Genomic DNA, 12,283 nt, shown 5'->3' on the forward strand with positions numbered 1-12,283 from the left:
AAATCTGTTTATGAACAAATAAAAAGAAATTATATTTGTGTAAAAAAAAAAAAATTATAAAAACGATCCCCCAGTTTCTTCTTTTAACGGTGTGTTTCCACTTTCCAGGGTTTTCCTGACATGCAAACCATTTTACTTCTTTTAGAAAATTTGCACTTCTCCGGCGGAATTGTAGAAGTCCCGAATTCCTTAAATTACAGTTATGATCATTATTCATAAGGTCAGATTTATCATTTCCTCGGAGATATTTTACTGTTTTATTAGCTAAATACGCACTTTAATGGTTAATTTCGCCCATATTTGTGTGTGTGTGTGTGTGTGTGTGTTTTTTTTTTTTATCAGAAATTGTCAATCATATGTTTTTATTGATCTGGTTGTTGGGCATTCCGCAAATTATATATATAACAGTATAACCTGGATTTCAGAAGAATGTGAGAGGGTGTAGTTGTGCAAATTGACATTTTGTTTTTAATTGTTGTTAAGGTTGGTACTTTTATAAAATTGTGATTGTAAATTTTGACATTTTGTCAAAGCTTGATGGTATAATTTTTACTTTATCAACAGGAATAATTATAATAATCATAATTTTAGTGGGCAAAGCTAACAAATTTTAACCTTAAACAAAGGATCCTACAATTTTAAAATGGAGGGATTATTAGGTATTGCAAGACTCCCATTTATACTTTAGAATTGGCTATTGATTGAAATTGAATTTTGGATTTCTTTTATATGTTGACTTGCAATGATATAGGCCGTGTAATAAAGAAAAGAAACCGATGACACAAAAATTACGTGGTTCAGTCGATGAGACTTAGTTCACATGTAGCCGAGTGGGGGGTTTAAGAGCTTTTAGACTTACATGGAGTCTTTCTAATGTGGCTTAATTTGATGATCATGGCTCCTTTTTTATATACTAGTACTCCGTATATGGAATTTCTAATAGTACCCTAAATTATTTCTCAAGGAATAACCTAGTACCGGAGTAGCTAATAATGTCGTAGCTGGCATGAGCAAGCCGTAAAATAGGAAACAAAACAAAATTAACAAAACCGTATTGAGGAAATGCACGTGGCTGCCACTGGCAAGGTTCGGCCAGCTCTGGGTAAGGTGTGGGTGAGCCACAGTATATAACCATCCTTGCACTCACTGGTGTTGTAACTAGCTTGGGTTAGCTTGAATGAGTTTCTCCACCCATAGCACCAATGCCACTAGCATTAACCTCTTCTTCTCATGATACAAGGCACACACATAACAATGAGTTGGATATTTAATTTCTTCATTCATACCTTGTGGAAGGGTGGATCATGAATGAAGTGTTAGTCTTACACTACATGTTAAATTTAAATGTATAGATTGTAATGCATATTGATTGTATCACAAAGGTTGGGTGAAAGTGAAAATTGGAATGATTTAGAACAGCATAAGTTTGATTATAGTCTCATTTGTGTAGATATAGCTTCTACTAGGAGCTTATTCTCTTTTACAACTAAAGAACGACCTTTTTTTTGACAAATCGGAATATATAGTGATCTGTTGTGGATCTCCATTTGTGTAGGAGATAGCCTCTACTAGGAGCTTATACTCACATGGCTTCAAGACATGGCTGACTTGTTTATTTCTGAATATGCTTATTAGCTAAATTCATCATTATCCATTCATCTTCTCCTTCATGTTATTAGCCTGTGCTACCTTATGTTGTCATATGAGCCAAATAAGTTGGACATAAAGTTTAAATGGAAACCAGTCTTCATTTATTTATTTATTTTGGTAACGATCTGTTTAGTGAGAAAATAAAAATACTGAATGATTTATGTTCTTGAAGACGAAGATGGAGTCTTAGGTCTAGTGAGAAGCATATGGTGTTTTACTTAACGTAATTCAAAGCTATGTAAGAACATCTTCACCTAACCATAACCCATTTATACATACATATCCCACACTCCTATTCAAGCCTCCATAAGTTGTTCTTGTGCTGCTGTAAGGCCCTTTTTCATTTTGGCTTTAGCTTTGAGGTTATTTTCAGTCAAATGCAGTCACCAAGTATAAGAATAATAGGATTGTGAATGTCAAGTCAACCTGCAAAAGGTTTCTTGTCTTATCTGGTAAGTGAGTATTTATCATTTTGGATGTTGGTGTTGAATGATGGTGTCTAGAATATCTGAATCTAATAGTGAAAATTGATAAATGAGCTATCCCTCTTCAAGCTTCACTTAACAGAGCAATAAACTAAATATATAAATTTATGCTGTGCAATAAAAATATGCCAGAGGTTTTACAGGATAATGGTTTTTCAGATGGATCGATTGCTTTGGTTGGGAGACCTTTGCTTATATTGAGAATTTGAGAGGCATTCAAATTTATGTTTGTGTAATATGGATAGCGTGTCTCCAGCATGCTTTCTACCTGGATTCATGCGTTGTAATAATAGTCTATTTCACCTCACAATAAGGACAGTGATAGGTGTTTTAGAAATTTGGAATTGGTGTTGTAGAAACTTCATTTGGACAATAGGATCCTTGTCACTTATCTTCAGCTCTATGTAATTTGTGTACAAAACATAGGTGATCCATGTTGTTTTGGTACCGTGGTGAAATTCCATAAATGTAATATATTGGTTTTGGTCTTTAAAGACCAGAGATTCAAGCTTTGCCATCAAGGAGTTTCTTCCGTTGGACTGAAGTCAACAGATTTTATGCTGATCCATCAATATTCTAATATTGTTAGGGGCTACTTAATCTTTAAAATAAGTTTTAAAATAGTGGGTGGAAAATTGAATTTTTAGGCTTCAATGTTGAGTATTTCCAGTAAGATTCATTTGCTTTTGGATGGAGTCATTTTTAAAAAAAATGGTGTATTTTGGTGTTAGCAAAATTTTAAAAATTATTTACGATATAATTTTCTTTACTTCAGACATGATCATATCAGTTGTGAGGTTTTATTTTAATTTTTTTTTTTTAAACGATTGTTGGGCTAGCAAGATGATAACTAATAAGAAAAGGCTTATCAGAATGACAATTTTGGAATTTTATCTTTCTTTATTTATACTAGCCATGTATACCCCTAACTTTCTTAGAAGACTCTGAATCACTTATTGTTTACTCTTTCATAGAGTGATGCCTTACATATGGTATAGTAGTTGGACTTACTATTGTTGAAGAATTTCCCCTTCTTTTCCTTGCAAAGTTGCATCATAAAACACCCGAGTGGAATTGTTAAACAACAATAATCAACTCTTGGTGTGCATTCCTTGCTTTAGGGTGCAGGAATTAAAAAACCATCCTCTTGTTTGAAAAGTAAATTAAAATGTTTGGAAATATAATGTTGTTGGCGCGTCTTGTGGATGTACATTTCATCTAATATCAAAGTGGATTGGAATAACTTAAAAGGTTAAGTAATGTAGTAAGCATTATACATTCAAGTAATTGACTTATTCATGAATCTAGGATGTTTTACGATTCTAAATCAACTAACTATGAAATATTAACAAAGACTCTGTTTAATAATCTGATTGAGACTGATGCTTGTTTTATGGTCATTGGCAGGACTTTTAACTGCGTGCCGAGAGATTATTCTGCGTGCTGGAAACTGGAATAAATTTTACAAGCCAACCAATGGGCCAACTCATTGCAGCAATTGCTATGCATGCACTCCACTGACCCCAGTTCAACCTTTCAGTACCTGCAAATTTCTTGAGGAATTCCACCATCACCACTTGAAGAAGAATTGTCATTCCAACTATCCCCAGAAATAACCTATTCTTATGAATACCTTCAAATATGTTCTTCTTCTCCAGCTTTCTTGCATTGAACTCGTTGAATACTTGGCAGAGCACGAAACAGTTGAAAATGAGGGTATCCTTTAGTCTCTCCCCTACTCCAAATATTGACTGGCCCTTAAACTGTAGGGTTAACAAGACAGCCATCTGATAAAATGCCTGTGCAATGAGGTTTCGCCACATGACTTTGGTTATGAGTGGCTCGGTTCTTCCGACTGGTTTTTTCTTCATGAGATCATTAGTTGGCTCTTCAGTGGCCAAAGCTAATGCTCCCAAGGTATCCATGATCAAGTTCACCCAGAGCAGTTGGACTGCAGTCAGAGGAACATTTCCTGAAGAAACTGCAGCGACAAAGTTGATTACAAGGGCAGCAACATTTACTGTCAGCTGGAACTGAATGAACTTCTGGATATTGTTGTACACACATCGACCCCACCTCAAGACGGTGACAACAGAAGAAAAGTTATCATCTAGGATGACAATATCGGAACTCTCTTTTGCAACTTCAGTGCCCTGGATACCCATTGATAATCCAATGTCGGCTTCTTTAAGTGCAGGAGCATCATTTGTACCATCACCAGTCACAGCCACTACATGGCCTTTCTGCTTCAGGCATTGGACCATGAGAAGCTTGTCGAATGGGGATGATCTTGCCATTACTCTAATGTTGTCAATTTTAGCCATTCTTTCTTCAAGTGAGTAATTTCTGAACTCTATGCCTTCTATGACAGCTTCTTCATGTAGTTGGTCATCTGGTTTGAGGATTCCGCATTCTGTAGCTATTGCTTTTGCAGTGAAAATATTGTCTCCTGTGATCATTTTGACACTAACTCCTGCTTTCCTACATGATTCTACTGCTTCTAGAACACCAGGTCGACATGGGTCCTTCAAGCCAACTATACCCAAGAAAGTCAGCCCACTATCATCGAGCTGTTGCATGACACCGTCTTCCTCCCCTTGTTTGTGAGCAAAAGCTATGCATCTTAGGCTTTGAGCCGCCATATTGTGAATAATTTTGCAGAAATATTCTTTATCTTCTTCCTCCAACATCACAGGCATCCCTCCTTGGTCGTAATAGCTCGAACACATGGCTAGTATCATTTCTGCTGCTCCCTTCCAATGTATTTGCACTCTGTTGCTACTCATCATCATAGCCATAACCCCACTTCTCTTTTTCTCTGAGTTGAATGTCTCAACTTTCAGAACCTCAAAGCATTTGTTCAGCATGCCCATCTCCATCCCCAAATCACAAACAGCCCATTTAAGAATTGCTTTCTCTGTGGGACTGCCGGATATCTCAGGAGTTGATTCTGAAGGTGTTTGACAGACACTTCCTGTTGTGTTCAAGCCAACAGCTTGATGAAGTAATTCATGAACATTCTTCGACAAAGAAAATGGCCTTTGTACAACTTCTTTGCCCAGCCAGAATTCAGTGACACTCATTTGGTTAAGAGTTAGAGTACCAGTTTTGTCGGTACATATGGTAGTGGCTGATCCCATTGTCTCACAGGCTGAGAGTTTTCTAACCATGGCATTGTCTCCCATCATCTTCTTCATTGAATATGCTAGGGTTAACGTCACAGCTAACGGGAGACCTTCAGGAATGGCAACGACTATAATGGTTACTGCAGCAGAAACAATATCTATGACTGCATTCATTACATCATTTGTTCTTGTTTTCCTTCCATTGTATTCTCGATTTCCATGTTCATCTCTAGTATGCCCTGTGAAGTAACGAATCAACAGGACGAGAAGAACTAGCGATGCAACGAGAAGACCGACCTTACCAATGTATGAGGTGAGCTTGTTGAGGCGTTTCTGTAATGGAGTCTCTTCTTCCAAATTCTGACTTATGGAACTCATCATCTCACCCCATGTAGTGTTCATACCCACTGAAGTAACCAGCATCCTCCCATAACCATCTGTGACCTTTGTACCAGAGAACAAAAACGGGTTATTTTTGTCATTTACCTCAACATGATCACTTTCTCCTGTCATGCTTGACTCGTCCAGCTTCAGGGAGTGGCCATCCAAGAATAACCCATCAGCCGGAATTTGATCCCCTATCTTTAGAAAGACGATATCACCCACAACGACTTCAGAGATGGATACATGCTGGCGACGACCATCTCTCAACACTTCAACCTGTATGTCATTGCTAACGCTTGAGAGCTTTTCAAACTGTCGGCTCTGCTTGAAGTTGCTGATGGCAGAAACAGAAACAACAAGAAATATAGCAATGATGATGCTTCCCCCATCATACCACCCTTCTTTCGGGCCATGCTGTTTAATGCCAAATACAAGGGAGAGACATGCACAAAGAAATAGTAGGATGATTGTGGTGTCTTTCAATGCTTCAATAACAAAACTTAGAAAGCCTTTTTTCGGTGGTTTTTGGAAAACATTAGACCCATATACGGTCTTTCTGTTTAAAAGTTCAGTAGTGTTGGTGCTACTTACACCAAGTGCATTGTTGGTTCCTAGTGTAAAAGCAAGATGCTTTACACCACCAAGTTTCGAAAGAGATTCGACGTCCTTTTCCCTTGTCATGGACGTGAGAATCTTTTGGCCTATTTCAAATGGAAAAGACGACGTTGTTTGAACGTCATCATGGATAAAAGAACTAGAATCAGATTCAACATCAACAACAATGTAGGACCGAGAACGGGCAACAACCCTTCTCGTGTGTTGGGTGTTATTGGTAAGGATTTTTTTGGATAGTGCAACAATGAAGTAAACTGTGTTGCATGGCAAACTCCATAGTTTTTTAGGTTTCGGAATGAATGGTATGTCATCGTTGTCGATGTTGTTGGAATGGTTTGTGGTTTTACGTTGGTGTAATTCCATAGTTATGAAGGAAAAAGAATCAACTGTGAGTCTGAGAGAGATGAATGGACCTTGGGAAGTTAATATTTTGGTTTGGTTTCCTTGGTTTATAAATATAGGATAAGTAAATAGTGAAGTAATCACATGTAACGCGTTCTAAGAAGATTCAACGTAGTTTCCACTTTTTTTTTTTTTTTTAAAAAAAAAAAAAAGAAGAAGTTATTTTCATCTTTTTTTTTTATTTTTTTTTTAATTTTTTTATTTTATTTTTTTAAAGTCCTTTTTGAATATTTTTTTCTCATGATACTGCAGATTAATTATCAGGTGTGACATATTTAAATTGTTATACAAAGTATTTTACAGTTAACTTTTTTTTTCTTTTTCCTTCCTTAATACTGAATATCTGTATATACTAATGCATTTAATTCATGAATTTAATGCTTTTTGGCTTAATTAGTTTCCTACAATACATTCCTGGACCTTTCATATGGGGGTAACTTCCTAACACTTTCTTACTTTATGTTTTGATATGTCATAAAAAGAGCTGGGATTCTCCATCCTTTTTAATTTAGTTGTCATATTGGCTCAATCTTTTTACGAGTATTATAATGTATTCCGCATATGCTATCCTTTATTGGTTTTGTTATACTCTAAATTACTAACTAAGTACTACGTATAAAAGTTTGGCATCCTCATTTTCAACCTTTTTTTAAATAGGAGGATATGAAAACCCAATCAAAAAACCTACTCCCTCTAAAAGCCCTATATATTAATAACTTTTTCAATTGACCCGAAATGATTCACTTTTAAAATTTAATTGAATAAATTACACGATGTCCATATTATGGTTAATGGTGACTTTTAAAAAAAGATTATCGTGTGGTAGTGTAAAGTTGTAAAGCCTATGTAAGTTCATCGCTTTTCGTAAAAAGTTCATCACTTAATTGTTTATTTGCTTTTATAAAAGATATTTTTACTGGTTGTTTGAAATATGAGTGTCATATTATTTAATAATAAATAATATAATTTTTTATTTATTTTTTATTTTACATTATAACATGGACACAATTAGTTTTCTAATATTTACAATGTAAATAAAATTTTTGAAAATTTAATCTAATATAAAATAGAAAAAATTGCCACCATTAATCCCAACTTTGCCTCGTCAGCCAATAATAATCCGTACTATCGTTTATTCACCATTACTTCCAACTTTGTATGGAATTAATTTCTATTGCATCCAAATGACTTGGAACCGGTTGAAGAGATAAATTTTGCTGACTTGTGATTAGTTGCACACGTGTCACATCACGATAGGTTAAAATTAAAAAAAAAAAAAAAAAACCACAACCACAACCACTTCCACCACCACCACCACCCTCAATCTCACCGGAACCCTACCCCAATCCTTAATTTCACCAGCAAACGGTTGGCCAACCTCCTTCTTCCTCCAAAAACCACCGATCGTCCTCCACCACCCATCCCCGACCCTCGAAACCACCCAGCACAGCCGGTTTTCGTGGCTGATTGTCGCTGGTTTTCGAAGGGGCTGAATGGTTAGGGGAAAGGGGCGAAATTCGACGGGGAAAGGGGTGGAATTCGAAGGCGAAAGTAAGGTGTAGGCAAAATCAACCGGGAAGGGGACGAAATCGGCGGGGAAGGGGTTGAAATCGAGGGTGGAGGAAGGGAAAGGGGTGGGTTTCAAGGGTGGGGGAGGGGTGGGCGTCGTTTTCCGGCAGCGGAGGAGGGGTTTTCAGGGATGGTGAAGGGAAAGGGGTAGGTTTCGAGGGCGGGGGAGGGGTGGGCGCCAATTTCTAAGCAGCGTGGGAGGGGTTTTCGAGGGTGGGGGAAGGGAAAGAGGTGGGTTTCGAGGGCGGGGAAGGGGTGGGCACTGTTTTCTGACAACGTGGGAGGGGTTTTCGGGGGTGGGGGAAGGGAAAGGGGTGGGTTTCGAGGGCGAGGGAGGGGTGGGCACCGTTTTCCGGCAGCGGGGGAGGGGTTTTTGGGGGTGGGGGAAGGGAAAGGGGTGGGTTTCGAGGGGGGGGGAGGGGTGGGCGTCGTTTTCAGACAATGGGGAGGGGTTTTCAGGGGCGGGGGCGATTTTCCAATGGGGTGGGGGTGGGGTCTTTTCCGGGATAGGGGTGGGTGGGGGGCTGGGTTTGGTAGTTGGGCTTCTTTTTTTTTTAATTTTTTTTTAAAAATTTTGTTTGGACCTACTATGTGTGGACACGTGTTTAGGTAACCTGCTACACCAACTTAGATGACCGGTTGGGTGCAATAGAAATTAATGGGGTACAAAGTTGGGAGTGATAGTGAATAAACGAAAGTTGGAATTAATATTGGCGGACGAGACAAAGTTGAGATTAATGGTGGTAATTTTTCCTATAAAATAAATATTTTTCGAGAAATTATAAAATATGAATAAAATTTACATATATGAAACTAAAAATTTGATAGATAAAACATGTTGATAATACTATTTTATACCAATAATAAAGTAATATAATTCATAACGTTGAAAATTTGTTATTTAATTAAGAACTAAATAACCATTAAAACATTATGATAGTCACATATAGGGATGTCAATGGGGCGGGGCGGGTATTTTTGGCCTTCCCATCAGATCCCCACCTAAAATATTCATCTCCATCCCCATCTCCGTGGCGGTTCTATAATTCATCCTCATCCCCGTCCCGACGGGTATAATTCTAAATCCATCCCCGCCCCACCCTCCACTTGGATATCCATCTCCACTTAATCCCCACCTAAAACCTTCCTAATCCCCACTTCCAATACATAATCCAACATAATTAATATAGATTAAAAAAAATTATTGTTAGTATTATACACTTTTTTTTAGTTATAATATTAGTGTATTACAAATTATTATATCTACTATTTTATTGTACATAATTTTTTTTAATAAAATAGTATAAAAGTATATAATTTTGTTTTGATAAATATATAGATGTGGGTGTGAGATGGGATGAGGCGGATACAACGTAAAATCCACCCCCGTCCCATCACCCATGACGGGTATGATTTTTATCCCCATCCCCGCCCCACTATTTGCCAAACAAAGACCCATCCCCGCCCCACGTGGGTCTCCTACTTGACCCGTCCCATTGACATCCCTAGTCACATACTCACATATCAAATGACCACTATAAAATTTTAATTTTTTTTAGTAATTGAACACATCTAAAATTGGACATGAACGTATTTAAAATGACTTAATCTAAATTGATTAAACGTGATTGGAACTTATTGAATCTTATTCAAATTTATTATAAACTTTTAACCACCACCACTATCATTATCATTATTATTATTATTACTCGTATTATTTAATTCACGACTAAATCTTCTCCTAATTACATCGGTCATAAATTTCATTGGAACACTTTTAACTATATAAATTAGTATAGATTCTTGAATTTATAATTTACTAATTTGAGTCAGCCCTTTAATCTTAACAAAGCAATAAAGACAAGGCATTAGGTTTAACAAACAGCAACAAATTTCTTGCAAAGTTACTAGGACTTTCGTGACATAATTGTTGCAATGTCATCTGATTACATGAACTTAAAAGACGTATAAGTCATAAATCATCTAGGCATGCACTAGCCATAACTAATTAACAAAGGATAATAATATGGTCATATTCAAGTTATTAGTATTGACTTGTGAATCTTTAGTGAAAAATCTTGGATGACTAGTTGATGACCCTAAATCCCTAATAGACTATGATTATTCAAACTTCACAAGAATGATTGACTAGGTCTTTTAACCTTTAATTTTAAGATACGGTGAATCCATCATATGTAATGCTTTCAGTTAAATAGATTTAAATTACTCGTAATTTAATATGTTGTGGGCATTAAAATTTCTCAAATCTATGCAATTAGGTACTAATGCATGATCTGTGCACCCGGGTGCACCCCGGTTAAATAAAAAATGGCGGAAAGAACATTTAGATGTTCGAAAAAGAACATGAAGGTTTCGAAAAAAAAAACATGTTTGTGTTTAACAATGAACATGCATTATATTAGAACATAAAGACATTACAAAAAGAACGTGATAAAACTTTATTAAAATTTTATGAAAAATTACAAATTAACGGAAAAAAATCTTTACCAAAGATATCATTTCCCCAAAAATAGTTCTCTCTCAAAAAATTCAACTTTCCATAATAATTTTAGTTCTCTCTCTAAAATATTTTCAATTAAAAAAATTCAAGATTTTATTTTCAAATTAAATTTCGAATCTCAAATTTCAAAATAACATTGATTAAAAGAACATAAGTTATAATGTAAAGAACATATAATTCATACCCGAAAAACACACTGACCAAACTCAAAGAACATAAGATAATAAAAAAAAAGCAATGATATATGATAATAAAAAATAAAAAAAAATTATGCGTCACTCATTACCTCAAAAAACATACAAGCCAAATTCAAAGAACGTACTTTATATTATTGAAACCAAAAAAACATGTTTAATCAACATATGTTAAAGAACATAAGTATAAAAGAACATATTATCAAACATATATGGGTATGTTCTTTATCAAACATGAGTATGTTCTTTGTCAAACATGGTATGTTCTTTATCAAACAACCGTATGTTTTTTCCGCCTTGGTGCACCCTAGTGTACTATCCTATTTTTAGCAACTAGGTCAATCAATACGTAGTGTGTATTGAAATTTCTCAAATCTATGAATCATCTACGAAGTATGAATCATTAAAATGTGTGACATTAGTTAGATGATGCATAGTCTTGCGGTCATGCCTAGTTCATATTAGCAACTCTGTTGTTAGTCATAGTCGCACCTAATTAGATATATCTTGGCAATATCCTTGTAGATAATTAATGGTGGATTTCTACATGTTGCCTAATTGATGTGATATCGTTTACTACTACTAGGGGACATTTGGGTGGTATTTGGGTCGCACAATAATATAAGTTTAGAATTAGGAATGAACTAGTTTTTGGTCCGGGCAATGCCCCGCGTCATTGTATGTATATTATAAATGAGGTTTTATAATAAAAATTATGTGATGAAATACAAATATAGATTAAATTAGTTGTATTTGTTGTAAATAAAGGAGTAGTTTAGTACAAATAGTATAAAATATTTAAGTAGGATAAAAAACATAATCTCACAAACAATGGAATAATATCAGTGTCTCGTGATACAATTCATTGACTTGAAAATGAATTTCCGGTGCAACCAATGTGCTCAATTGTATTTGTCGGCACGTTCTCTAAGTTTAACACACCACTATCACACAAAAACACTTTTGGGTGGAAGGTTTGAGCCATACCCAATAGAAAATGTGTATAGACTATTGTGTTTATGTATTTTTGAAGTATAAAAATCAGGAAAAAAAAAAAAAACTTCTTCTATTTATAGAGAAACATTAAAAATATAGAAGAGGAATCTCAAGAATCAAAGGAGTTGGGGAGGTGAATAATCACCTTAAACATCCTCTTGAATGGAGGTTATAAGAGTTACTTATCAAGAGAATAATGGTGGTGATAAATCATCTTAAACATCCTCATAAATTGGGGTCATAAGTTTGAACATTGATGCTAACAATTCATTGAGTTTTAATATATATATATATATATATATATATATATATATATATATATATATATATATATATATATAT

The 12,283-nt window shown here is 35.5% G+C and overlaps 1 pseudogene; it reads right to left on the reverse strand.

The window, feature by feature from the left end:
* Window positions 1–3,341: 3,341 nt before the first annotated feature.
* LOC145576315 (calcium-transporting ATPase 12, plasma membrane-type pseudogene) lies at window positions 3,342–6,455 on the reverse strand (annotated as a pseudogene).
* Between the last annotated feature and the right edge of the window lie 5,828 nt (window positions 6,456–12,283).

Source organism: Chenopodium album, chromosome 13 (assembly GCF_948465745.1).
Source record: "Chenopodium album chromosome 13, dcCheAlbu1.1, whole genome shotgun sequence".
Classification (NCBI taxonomy): Eukaryota; Viridiplantae; Streptophyta; class Magnoliopsida; order Caryophyllales; family Amaranthaceae; genus Chenopodium; species Chenopodium album.